Below are 11500 nucleotides of genomic sequence, written 5' to 3'. Positions count from 1 at the left end.
TCCTCTGAATGGTCTCGACAACAAACACATCTGGAGACGAAAGGGATTCCTGACTCCTTTATATTAGTATCCACACCAACCTTTCCAACCATAAGTTTCCAAACAAAGAAACTGATTTTGGTTGGCACTAAAGTATTCCAAACCACATTGTACCAGTTCACCGTGGGATGAGTAGTTCTATAGAAGGACCAGGCCGATTTAATAGAGAAATCCCCCTTCACCTTAGGGAGCTAGACTATTTTATCTTGGTTGTTAGAGAGCTTCACTCCGGACCCCTGAATATTGTTGAGAACCTCCTCCTCAAGAAAACCACTAACTTGATCAAGGCGCCAAACTCCTGCATCATCAACAATATCACAAAATCTCAACTACAAATTTAGGCCTTTTAGCTGAATGGCTTTCTCAATTGAAGAACCCTCCATGGTCCAATTATCATACTAAAAGCTGATTTCTCCTCTTCCCACCATCCACCTCGAAAGATGGATTAAATCACCTCTTAATTCCACATTAACTTTCCAAGTACGAGAAGTGTAGCAAGGAGGGATGGCTATATAGAAATGACCGTGCTTCAAAACCTTGGCTCTGAAGAATTCAACCTACAAAGAGTTTTGAAAGAGAACCCGCCACAACGCTTTTAGCCTAAGAGCTTTTTGCACATTAGATAAACTTTTAATTTGAAGTCCACCTTCAGAAAAAGGTCTCACAATTTTTCCTCCAAGCTACCCAATGGTGATGGTTAATTGAGTTCGAATTAGACCACAAGAAACTTGTCATCAACTATTCCAGGTGCTTGATAACCTTCCTGGGAGTTGCAACTGCCGACATCAAGTATATAGGAAACATGTCTAATTAGGACCAGCTTACCTCCTGCCAAAATCACTTTTCCTTTCCAGCCCGAAAATTTTGTTACCACTTTCTGCACTACCCCATCAAAGGCTTTTGCTTTCACATGACCCTTACCAATTGGAATACCAAGATAAGTGAAGGGAAGTGGTTTATGCAAGTAACCGGTGGCTGATGTAATAATCTGGATTCTGCTGTAAGAAGCTTTTGCTGAAGTGAAAAAACAACTCTTTGCCTTATTCACCAATTGTCCCTAACACTTCTCATACCTCCGGATTATTGTCATTACTTTCTCTAACACTTGCTTGGACCCTCTTGTGAAGATAATGGTGTATCAGCATAGAGACTGTGGGTGATGGGCGGGCAGCCCCTATGAGTCACATAAACAACTATAGGATACTTTTCACCCAACTTAGGTAAATTTCTGCTTAGGACCTCCTCTGCAATGATAAACAAGTACGGCGATAGGGGATCTCCTTGCCGCAATCCTCTGGTGGACTGAAAATAACCTGTGACTCTTCCATTCCATAGAACAAAGAACCAGTAGTTATCAACCATTTTTCTAACCAGCTCAATCCAGGCTTTACAGAAACCGAACCGCCTCAAGATAGCAAAGAAAAGTCCCAATTCAGCCGTTCATAAGCTTTTGTCATATCCAGTTTAAGAACTACATTTTCCCCCACTACCTTCCTATCAATATCATTCACCATTTCCTGCACCAAAGCCACATTATCCATGATGTTTCACCCCTGAATGAAAGCACACTGCTCTTGTGAAATTAGCTTAGGCAAAAAGCCGGACAATCTTTTAGTAAAGATTTTTGTAAGAATTTTGTAGCAAAAATTACCTAAGATAATGGGACAAAAAATCTGTGAAACTTTTAGGAACCTTGCATTTTGGAATCAAAGTAATAAAAGAGGAAGTGTAACTCACTAGGAGCTAGCCACCCTTAAAGAAAAATTGGACAGCCCCTACCACATCAGCTTCAACAAGGGGCAATGATCTGTGAAGCCATCTGGTCCTGGAGCACTATCTCTTTCCGTGGCATGAACTACCTCTTGAATTTCTGTCTCAGAAGGAACGACCAATAGTAAGTCATTGTCTCCCGGATTCACCACACACGGAATGACTTCCAACAATTCATCATCACAAACTGCCCCTTCCTCTAATAAAACGTTGCAAAAATAGTTTACTGCACCCTGTTTCATCTCCTCTGGTTCAATAATCCAGTTTCCTGTAGAATCTTTAATTTTACAGATCCTACTTTGCATTCTATTCAGCTTAACAGAAAGATAAAAGAAATTTGAATTTCTATCACCCTCTTTTACCCATTTGATTCTAGATTTCTGTCTCTAGAAGATTTCCTCTAATTTGTGAATTTAATAAAGTTTCTGTTAGACAGTTATGCCCTTGGCTCCAATCAGATTGATGTACCTTTTGACATTTATTGTAAATGAATAAAGTACATAATTGATTCATGTCATTGTGGTGTATTTCTATGTAATACCCTTAAACTGGACACTTATGAGACTCATGTTAGTTTAGAATCTTCACAGCCATTGGATAGATCTGGGAAGATTTATCCTGCCGAGGCTGACACTAATGTACCACCAAGTTGGTTGGGGTGGCTTGTCTCAGATGCCAGGGTGAGACCTGAGGTACATGTAGTGTAGGTTTTCTTGAAGCCCTGAACCAGACCAAAATTCCAATATTGCCCTAGACCTTGGAAATAGATGGGCAAAACTGGAATGTTACATCTGACCCCTAGACTCAATTATGGTACTGCACCAGGTGTCGGATTGGATTGTCTTTGATATGCCAATCAGTGAGATCCTTAGAGGGGGTCAAAACCTGGGTATGTTGGGACAGTCCAAGAATTCATCTGAGTGGATGATCATAATGACAAGATCAGCCCCTTTGTCGGACAAAGTGAATGATCGGGGATGCACTCTCTCTGATAGAAACCTAAACTATCGGCCATTGATTTCAACCATTGACTGGTTCCGAAACCTTATGCTGGTTTTGACATCCGAGAATTTGGACAAAATTGCTAAGAACCCTGCTCTGAATCGTTCGGGTGACAGGGCTTCTGAGGCCAGAAGAAGAGAGTATCAAGAATGGGAAGAGAAAAACTCTCTTGCCCGGTGTTATATTATACCTCTTTAGACAATCCAATACAATGACAATTCGATAAGATCGAAGTGTCCAAGGATATATTGGATAGTCTAAAGACTATGTATGAAGAACAGAACCGTTCTACTCAACAAAAGGTCTTAAAATTGTTTATGACCACACAGATGACCGAGAACCAACAAGTTCATGACCATTGTCTAAAGATGATGGGTTACATCAATGAACTGGAGGCTCTCGGGTCAGGGCAAGATCATGACACTAAAATTGATGTTGTCCTCAATTCTTTACTTCTGTCCTTCAATCAGTTTATCATGAATTACAACATGAATAAGCTAATCGTTAGCCTTCAGGAACTCAGCAATATGTTGTAGAGGGCTGAAGAACTAATTAAGAAGGATAAGCCGATAGCCATGCTTGTTGAAGGTGGCAAATCGAGCAAGAAAGAGTAAAGGGCTAAAAGGAAGGCTCAGAAGAAGGGTAGCAAAACTAAAAACCAGAAAAAAGATAAGGCATCAGATGCCTGTCACTTCTGCAAATAGACCGACCACTAGAAGAGGAACTATCCTCAATTTTTGGAGACTAAGAAGCAAGGTAATTTTGAATCTTTTATCATAGAGACTAATTTATTGGTCACTTTTGCTTCCTGTGTGTATTGACTCCGGGGCTTCAATTCATGCGTGTAACTCATTGCAGGGGTTCAAGATAAGCAGAAGACTGAGTGACGGAGAAGTGACGCTCTACTTGGGGACTTATGCAACAGTTGCAGCTACAACCATAAGAACTATAGAACCAGTTTTCAGAGAAGGAACAATTGTACTTAAAAATTGTATTTTCGTACCTAATTTAAAAAGAAATTTGATTTTTGTCTCAAAGTCGTGCATGGATGGTTATTCTTTCTTATTCAGTAATGTGATTACTATTAAATGGAATAACAAATTCCTCACATACGGAGAACTTGAGAACGGCCTCTATGTTCTCCATCCTTCTCTGGAAATAAACATTATCGAAACTACGTCGGAGATAATCCCCAAGAAGAGGACTCATGATATAGTTAATCCCACAAGGTTGGTAAAGGATGGTCCTTTGGATTTTGCTAACTATAGAAGATCTTCCAACCTATGAACCTTGCCTTCAGGGTAAGATGACAAAACGGCCATTTATTGGTAAGCTTGAAAGATCTACAGGCATACTTGACCTTATACATACTGGTCTATGTGGTCCCTTGAATGTTAGGACATGTAACCAATACATTTATTTTAAAACCTTTACCGATGATTACTCACGGTATGGTTGCGTGTACCTAATGAGACACAAGTTCGAATCCTTTGAAAAGTTCAAAGAGTTTAGGCAAGAGGTCAAGAAATAGTTGGGGAGACACATTAAGGCCCTTCGATCAGATCGAGGAGGCGAATATCTCTCCGATGAATTCAGAGACTACTTAAAAGAAAATGGGATAGTATCACAACTAGCTCCTCTTGCTACACCACAGTTAAACGGTGTGTCAGAAAGGAGGAACCGGGCTTTATTGGATATGGTCCGATCACTTCTCATACACTCGGAACTACCAACATCCTTTTGGGGTTACGCATTAGAGACTACGATATATGTGCTGAACTGGGTTCTAACCAAGTCCGTTCCAAAGACTCCTTATGAGCTTTGAACCGGTAAGAAACCAAGTGTGAGACACTTGAAAATAAGGGGTTGTCCGACACATGTTAAAAGAACTAGTGCTGACAAATTGGAATCGAAGACCAGCCATTGCCTATTTATAGGCTTCCCCAAAGGCTCTGTGGGTTACTTATTCTATGATCCCAAAGAGCAAAAGGTGTTTTGCAGTCGAAATGCCCACTTCTTACAAAAAGATTACGTCCTGGATAATCATCATCAGGAAGTTATTCTTAATGAGGAGAGCCCAAGGGTAGTGGGAGATGTTCCATCAACTCCAGAAAATAACCAACCTAGAAGATTTACCCGGGTATGCATACCTCCAATTCGTTACGACTATGACCAAGAAAGTTACTTGGTGGAAGCCACGACCAGTGAGGAGGATCTAGTGATTTATTTAGAAGGTACGTTGGACATAGATTCCTTGAAGTGGGTAGATGCCATGAGAGCGGAGATGGACTCAATGGAGACCAATGGAGTTTGGACTCTAGAAGATCCGCCCCTTGGGGTAAAGACAATTGGTTGCAAATGGATCTATAAGAGGAAGAAGGGCCCCGATGGTAAAGTTGAGACCTACAAGGCTCGTCTTATGGCGAAAGGGAATACTCAGAAAGAGGGAATCGATTATGATGAAACCTTTTCGCCTGTGGCCATGCTTAAATCCATTAGGATCCTACTATCTGTAGTAGCTTACCATGACTACAAGATTTGACAAATGGATGTCAAAACCGTGTTCCTGAATGGAGATCTCACTGAAGATATCTATATGCAGCAACCGCAAGGTTTCATAGCTGCAGGTCAGGAACACATGGTATGTAAACTCAACCGATCCATATATGGACTTAAGCAAGCTTCTAGGAGTTCGAACATCCAGTTTGACTCTACCATCAAATAGTTTGACTTTGAGCAAAATTCGAATGAGCCCTATGTTTATAGGAAGACCAGTGTGGATAAGGTTATGTTCTTGGTTTTGTATGTAGATGACATTCTACTCATTGGGAATGATGTAGGAATGTTAACTATGGTGAAAATGTGTCTTTCATAGCAATTGTCCATGAAAGATCTTGGAGAAGCATCCTACATATTGGGTCTTCGACTCTATAGAGATAGATCGAAGAGGACAATAGGATTATCCCAGTCTGCTTACATTGACAAAATAGTCAAGAGATACAACATGGAGAACTCCAAGAAAGGAAATATTCCTTTCAGGCATGGAGTCACTCTCTCCAAGGGTATGCCTCTCAAGACTCCCAAAGAGATTGAGGGCATGAAAGAGGTTCCCTATGCCTCAGCCGTAGGGAGCATCATGTATGACATGCTGTGCACTCGTCCTGACATTTCTCAGGCAATGAGTGTGGTAAGCAGATACCAATCTAACCCAGGGCAGGAGCATTGGACTGCTATGAAAAACATACTAAAATACCTTCGAAGGACAAAAGAGTTTTGTCTGGTATTTGATGGTAGTTCACTACAAATCCAGGGGTATACTAATGCCGATTTCCAGTTAGATCCAGATGATAGAAAGTTACATCTGGTTATATCTTCACGACAGGATCGCGTGCTATTAGCTGGAAAAGCAGCAAACAGGGGTCCACCGTAGATTCCACAACCGATGCCGAATACATTGCCGCAAGTGAAACTACCATGGAAGTTGTTTGGATGAAGAAGTTCATTCAGGAATTAGGTGTAGTTCCATTTAGCACATCACCCATTCCATTGTTATGTGACAACACTTGAGCCATTGCTCAGGCTAAGGAGCCACGAGCCCACTCGAAGTCGAAGCACATTGAGAGAAAGTACCATATACTACGGAAGATAGTTGGAAGAGGGGACGTCTTGATTCAGAAGGTAGCATCAGTGGAAAATGTAGCAGACCCATTAACTAAGCCACTGACATAGAAAGTGTTTGAGAAACATGTAGAAAGTATGGGACCCAAGGACCATTTAGTGTAAATGTTGGGCCCGTTAAGAAACCATGGTGATGGACTCAGGGGTTTACTATCTCCTACAGTGAATTCGGTCAGGCCTTGTAACAAAGGCTGGGCTGAACCCATGTGGTTGATGTGTAGATCAATGTTTGGGTCTCACGCCATACAAGGAGAGCCAACTGGGCAGTAGGTTAAGAGGTTAAGTGAGCACATAAACTTAATGGGCCTAAAGCCCAATTTCAAATTTGGTTAATTAGATTAATTAAATAGGGACAAATCTGGGTTTGGATCAGCAGATAAGGATAAGAGGATAAGTCTTATCCACTTAAAGAGTCCAGATCCAAATAAAGATTTGGATCAGGAAACTCCTAATTTAATTAGGATTAAGCTGATCTTAAACTGCAGATAAAATAAGGGATTATCTTTATCACTTAAAGAGTTCATATCCAAATAAAGATTTGGATCAGGAAACTCCTAATCAAATTAGGAGGTTGTCTCTTTAAGGCTATAAATAAGAGAGCAGGGCAGACATGCAAAACAAACCAGACAAGACACAACAATCTGCATGGTTCTTCCCTGTTCTTGCAGCCCCTACCTAGTTTGATCTCTACTTGTGGGAGTGGTCAACAATTGTTCTTGATATTATTTCTTGGTAGAAGAAGCAATCTGAAATCGTGCTCACCAGCCCTCTACCCCATTCTTGCTGAAGAATTCTGTTCTTGCTGAAGAGCCGTCCTACTGATCCTGCTTCACCTCAAACTGTGTCATCTTCAATGGAAGCAATTTTTGGTTTTCTCCTTGGGTGTGAACACCTTCATTGGGAGTTACTACTACTTCGTATCAGGTATATCCCTCTCCTCCCTTTTGATTTCAGATCTGGTCCGGTTTGGTTCAAGATTGATCATTGAAAGCGCAGTTTTCTAAAATAGGGAATGCGATTCCCAGATGGGAAAGAAAGAAATTTTTGAAATTTTGCCCAACCTTCCTGCAGGTTTCGGCCATCCATACGATGGATCTCTCATCCCTTCAGTTTCTTCCTCTCCTCTCTTAGCTCAGTAAGGCTAGCAACCGAGTTCATGTGTAAGTGATTCATTTTTGCACATTGAACACTGTCTTCTGCCTCCTTCACTGCCTGATGAACATTCCCAAAAACCTCCCAATTCCATTGCTTGAGTTTATTCCTTAATTTATGTAATTTGAGAAATAAACTCAAAAGGATTGGTATGAACCTCAGCCTAATAGTCCCTAACAACTATGTGAAAAGTGTGATGAGACAGCCACATCTGCTGAAATCTAAAAGGCTTGGGACATATTTGTCTTTCCTCCTCAATTGAAAAAACCAAGGGGCAATGAGGATGACACAGCTTAGGGTGACACAGATGCATGAAAAGAGTGTACCAAATCCTCTCTCCACTGAAGATTACACAAATTAGGGTGAGGCAGAATCAGTAGGGAGTTCTTCACCATAAACTAGTGATTCTACAACAAGAATCAAATAGGACAGTGAGCACAACTTCTATATTATTTCTTCTCGCAAGAAACAATATCAAGATCCAGTTTTGATCGAATCCAAGAATTGGAGATCGAACAGGGTAGGGCGGCAAGAGTAGGAAGAAAAAGAGCAGAAGGCAAGATCAATCTAATTGTATTGTCTTCTCTCTGTATTCAGTGAGTGTGTTTTGAAGGTTTGCCTTGCTCTCTTATTTATAGTCTTTAAGAGACAATTTCCTAATCTCATTAGGAGTTTCTTGATCCAAATCTTTTATTTGGATCTAGACTCTTTAAGTGATAAGAATAATCCCTTATCTTATCTGCAGATAAAGATCAGCCTTCCTAATCAAATTAGGAGTTCCTTTGATCTAAATCTTTATTTGGATCTGAACTCTTTAAGTGGATAAGGATAATCCCTTATCTTCTCTGCTGATCCAAATCCCAGATCCGCCTCTACTTAATTATTCTAATTAACCCAATTCAAAATGGGCTTTTAGGCCCATTAAGCTTTCAAGCTCACTTCCACTTTAAAGCTGGCTAGCTTGGCTCTCTTTGTATGGCATGGGACCCTATCATTGATCTACACATCAGCCACATGAGTTCAGCCTAGCCTCAGTTACAAGGCCTAGTCGAATTCACTACTGAATGTAGTGAACCCCTGAGTCCATCACCATGGGCTCTTAATGGGCCCAACATTTACACTAAATGGTCCTTGGGTCCAACCATTTTATGAATGCCCAAGGACTGTGGGCAAATGCCAGATTAGCCCATTAGGTATAATCCTCAATAGTCTTACACTTAACCTCTCAACCCATAATGATCAAACACTACCCGATAAGAGATGACCTCTCCCTCGGCTGCAAGGTGCAGTGTTGCACTCTCTACTCACATGGATCCTGGGAATTAAAACCTTTTGCAAACATTTTGAAGCCATAATATATGTATGTATATCTCTATATAAATATATTTTTCTAAAACAAATTTCAACGGTTGAAATCAACTACCGGCAGTTTAGGTTTCCATCAGAGAGAGTGCATCCCCGATCGTTCACTTTGTCCGACAAAGGGGCTGATCCTGTCACTATGATCACCCACTCAAATGAATTCTCGGACTGTCCCAACATACCTAGATTTTGACCCCCTCTAAGGATCTCACTGATTGGCATATCAAAGGTAGACCAATCCAACACCTAGTGCAGTATCATAATCGAGTCTAGGGTCAGGTGTAACATTTTAGTTTTGCCCATCTATCTCCAAGGTCTATAGCAATACTAGAATTTTGGTCCGGTTCAGGGTTTCATGGAAACCCACACTACATGTACCTCAGGTCTCACCCTAGCAGTTGAGACAAGCCACCCCAACCAACTTGGTGGTACATCAATGTTCGCCTTGGCAGGATAAATCTCCCTAAATCTATCCAACGACTGTGAAGATTCTAAACTAACACGAGTCTCATATGTGTCCAGTTTAATGGTATTACACAGAAACACACCATAATAACAAGAATCAAATATGTACTTTATTCATTTACAATAAATGTCATAATGTACATCATGCTAATTGGAGCTAAGGGCATACACTGTCTAATAGCTCCCATTTGCACTTAGGTCCAATCGGGTATAAGCCGGAGTCCCATACTTTCCACGTGTTTCTCAAACACTTTCTGTGTTAGTGGCTTAGTCAATGGGTCTGCTACATTTTCTGTTGATGATACCTTCTGAATTAGGACGTCCCCTCTTCCAACTATCTCCCGTAGTACATGGTACTTCCTCTCGACGTGCTTTGACTTCGAGTGGGCTCGTGGCTCCTTAGCCTGAGAAATGGTTCCAATGTTGTCACACAACAATGGAATGGGTGATGTGCTGGGTGGAACTACTCCTAACTCTTGAATGAACTTCTTCATTCATACGACTTCTTTGGGAGCTTCACTTGCGGTAATGTACTCGGCCTCGGTTGTGGAATCTGTAGTAAACCCTTGTTTGCTACTTTTCCTGCTAACTGCACAGGACCCCACCATAAAGATGTATCCAGATGTAGACTTTCTATCATCTGGGTCTGACTGGAAATCAGCACCGGTGTACCCAAGGATCTGTAGTGAACTACCATCGAATACCAGACAAAATTCTTTTGTCCTTCGAAGGTATTTTAGTATGTTTTTCACAGCTGTCCAATGCACTTGTCCTGGGTTAGATTGGTATTTACTTACCACACTCATGGCCTGAGAAATGTCTGGCCGAGTGCACAGCATGGCATACATGATGCTCCCAATGGCAGAGGCATAGGGAACTTCCTTCATGCCCTCAATATCTTTAAGTGTCTTGGGAGACATACCCTTCGAGAGAGTTACTCAATGTATGAAAGGAACATTTCCTATCTTGGAGGTCCCCATACTGTATCACTTGACTATTTTGCCAATATAAGTAGATTGGGATAATCCAATTATCCTCTTTGGTCTATCTCTATAGAGTCGAAGTCCCAAGATATAAGAGGCTTCTCCAAGATCTTTATGGAGAATTGCTGCGAAAGTCATACTTTCACCATAGTCAACATTCCTACATCATTATCAATGAGTAGAATGTCGTCTACATACAGAACCAAGAACGTAACCTTATCCCCATTGGTCTTCCTATAAATACAGGGCTTATCTGAATTCTGCTTAAAGTCAAATTGTTTGACAGTAGAGTCAAACAGTTTGACTAAGTCCATATATAGATCGATTAATTTTACATACCATGTATTCCTGACCTGCAACTATAAAACCTTGTGGTTGCTACATATAGATATCTTCAGTAAGATCTACATTCAAGAATGCGGTTTTGACATCCATTTGCCAAATCTCGTAGTCATGGTATGCTGCTACAGATAGAAAAATTCTAATAGATTTAAGCATGGCCATGGGCGAAAATGTTTCCTCATAATCAATTCCTTCTTTCTGAGTGTACCCTTTCGCCACAAGACGAGCCTTATAGGTCAAAACCTTACCATCGGGACCCTTCTTCCTCTTATAGATCCATTTGCAACCAATTGCTTTTTCCCAGGGGGCGGATCTACCAGAGTCCAGACTCTATTGGCCTCCATTGAGTCCATCTCAGCTCTCATGGCATCTACCCACTTCAAGGAATCTATGTCCAACATAGCTCCCGTATAAGTCACGGGATCCTCCTCACTGGTTGTGGCTTCCACCAAGTAACTTTCTTTGTCATAGCCTTAACGAACTAGAGGTCTAGTTGCCCGGGTAGATCTCCTAGGTTGGTTATTAACTGGAGCTTGTGGAACATCTCCCACTACTCATCAGCTCTTCTCATCAAGAACAACTTCCTGACGATGATTGTTCAGGATGTAATCTTCCTCCAAGAAATGGGCATTTCGACTACAGAACACCTACTCTCCTGGGTCATAGAATAAATACCCTACAAAGCCTTTTGGGTAACCTACAAATAG

This window comes from Nelumbo nucifera, chromosome 7 (assembly GCF_055504915.1).
Source record: "Nelumbo nucifera cultivar China Antique chromosome 7, China Antique-T2T, whole genome shotgun sequence".
NCBI classification, from domain to species: Eukaryota; Viridiplantae; Streptophyta; class Magnoliopsida; order Proteales; family Nelumbonaceae; genus Nelumbo; species Nelumbo nucifera.
This window is presented reverse-complemented; position numbering follows the sequence as displayed.